The sequence below is a fragment of the Cebidichthys violaceus genome, unplaced genomic scaffold, assembly GCF_023349555.1.
Source record: "Cebidichthys violaceus isolate CVI_PGR_0920_01 unplaced genomic scaffold, fCebVio1.0.p SCAF_121, whole genome shotgun sequence".
Taxonomy (NCBI): Eukaryota; Metazoa; Chordata; class Actinopteri; order Perciformes; family Stichaeidae; genus Cebidichthys; species Cebidichthys violaceus.
The window spans coordinates 259526-262058 of NW_027176287.1; positions in this window are offsets into that span (position 1 = coordinate 259526).

The following is a 2533-nucleotide window of genomic DNA, read 5'->3' on the forward strand; positions in this document are numbered from 1 at the left end:
AACGACGTTAATCGCGTCATTCGCGCCGCCGGTCTCGCCGGGGACCATTTGTGTTCATTCGCGTGAATCGCGCTTGACGCGCTGGAGAGGGGGCGTGGCTTATCGTCCTGGAAGTCGTTCAACTGTCCGCCATCAACGATGGACAAAATAACCTCTATTTCTGCTTAGTACTTGTTGTGGAAGTCCCAGATATCCCGGGAAACTGAACGCCGTCATGTCTGGTTCTTAACATCGTCCGGAGGAGCTCCGTGGATTGTATCGAGCTGTATTCACTGTGTCTAACAAGCCACCCGTCGGCTGGTTCACTACAGCTGTATGAACCCCTAATAAACCGATTTGGCTGTAATTTAACTGCAATAAACGGACAAATAGGGAAGCCGAAATAACTACGTAATGATTTGTAAAAAGTCTGAATTCATGTTTTATTTTCCTCCGCAAGGTGACAAGCAAATAACTTTTAAAATACTTGTTTTCTCAATGGAGCTCGGATCGATCAGTGCTAGGCTATGCTAACATTGAAGCAGCTCCATCAACACTCAAAATAACGTCATTTCGGCGTAAATACGGCAGCGTCTTTTTCATTGTTTGTACCATATGGTTTACACACACACACACACACACACACACACACACACACACACACACACACACACACACACACACACATATGTATACACATAGTTTGGTCCGGTCTCTATTAATATGAGGTATCGTAGAGCCAGTGACGTTTATTTTGAAAGATTACCGGATGCTCTATCCCTTATCGGTGTCTGACTTCCTGTCTGGTTCGATCTGCTCTGTGTAGAGTGACGCGATAAAGCCGACCCGTGGGCTCTCGGACGCCCCCTTCAGTGAGGCAGAGGTACTGTTTGCCCCTCTGTGCTTTTTCACTGCGGTTTAATGTCAGATCAGCATCACGAAATATGTTCTACACAGACGTGAAATACATTACCTATTCTATGTAGAGAAAGGACATATAATAAAAGAGTCTAAACGGCTCGTCGCTGCCTCACCTCACGTCTCCTCTCTAATTCAGCGATTTTGATTATTAAAATGCTTGAAATGATTGGAATCATACAGAAATTACATTTATAGCACAGATCAGTAGATAAATATTCATATTTATTTTATTTTAGCATTATTTGTTTTTTACTTTTCATCATCACACCCTGACCGCACGTCCCTGCATAGAGCTCTGGGTGAACACAGACGGATACAGTTTGTATTTCCTGATTCAATAACGGCAGGACGTCAGTGATGTCAGCAGGAACATCTCAACGCTGATAGGCTATCGCGCCGCAGCGTCACGCCATTTTTTCGCCGGAGTTGAAAAATGTCAACTCACGCGTTTGGGGCGTTTTGGCGATTGAAGCGAACTCGCTCCAAACGCGGCGCAAATTCGCGTCACTCCAGTCTCATCGTGTCTGTGCATAGGCTTTGTATGTAATCTCGTCGCGCGAATAATTCGCTTCACAGTTGTAGTAAAACTATTGTGTTTGAAGTGTTTTACAGCATTACAACGTTCTCTTGACAGCTGGCTCACGTTGTCATGGGCTGTTAAAGATAATAGTGAAACATGATGTCATTCATAATATATACAATCCATTTCCTGAGACATGTTAACTGATCATTAACACCAGAACTGAGTGAAGGTTTGTTCAAGTTGAACATACATTGTAAACATATTTGGAAATATTGAATTATGTGTGTGAACAAAAACTATGAAGTACTATTTATACTGCAATGATCATAAAGTACAACAGTTATTTAGAGACAGCACAGTTGTGTATTCCCTGTATTATCAGAGGCTGAACACATAAAGCTCAGTCTACAGTAACAGAAGGACAGATTCACTGTGAAAGGATCCTTTTGGTAGTTTGTACGTTTTCTCAGGAAGGCCACTGATCAACACAAGACCACATTCAGCTCCTGCTTGTGTCTGAAAGGTCGCCATGTGTAACATTGCTCCTTGTACTCGACGGCTCTGCTTGATGGCCTTTGTTGACCCTTTGCTTGTGTGGAGAACAGCTAAGAGGAGCGTTAGATCTCCACTCATTTGTTCTTCTCTGTATCTCATTCCCAGAGAAGACGCTGACTCATTCCACAGACGGAGATTTCCCCAAACCTGCCGGTGGATCGATGTTGTCCTCTGGGTTTTACAGAAGGTGGAGGTACAGCAGTGGATAACTTGACAGTTAGTGAAAGGGATGCCACGGTGAATGAAGCGGTTCATAAACTCGTGACAACACTGGAGCTACCGATGACATCAGACGTTTTACTAGAAGAGATGACGCTCAGTGTCTGTAGAGCTTACTGGGATCTTTACTGATGGATGTTTGTGTGTTTGGTCTCTCTGGTCCAGCTTCACTAGCAGATCCAGATGGAAACATCTGCTCTTTCATTAATAATTGTAGTGTTTGTTTCTGATTATGTATTGATAACACAGCTATTTATATGTAATGATGATATGCTGATACACACACATTAAGTAAATGTTTGTTTTCACTCTGATCTCAAACTGAGAGCAGCTGAT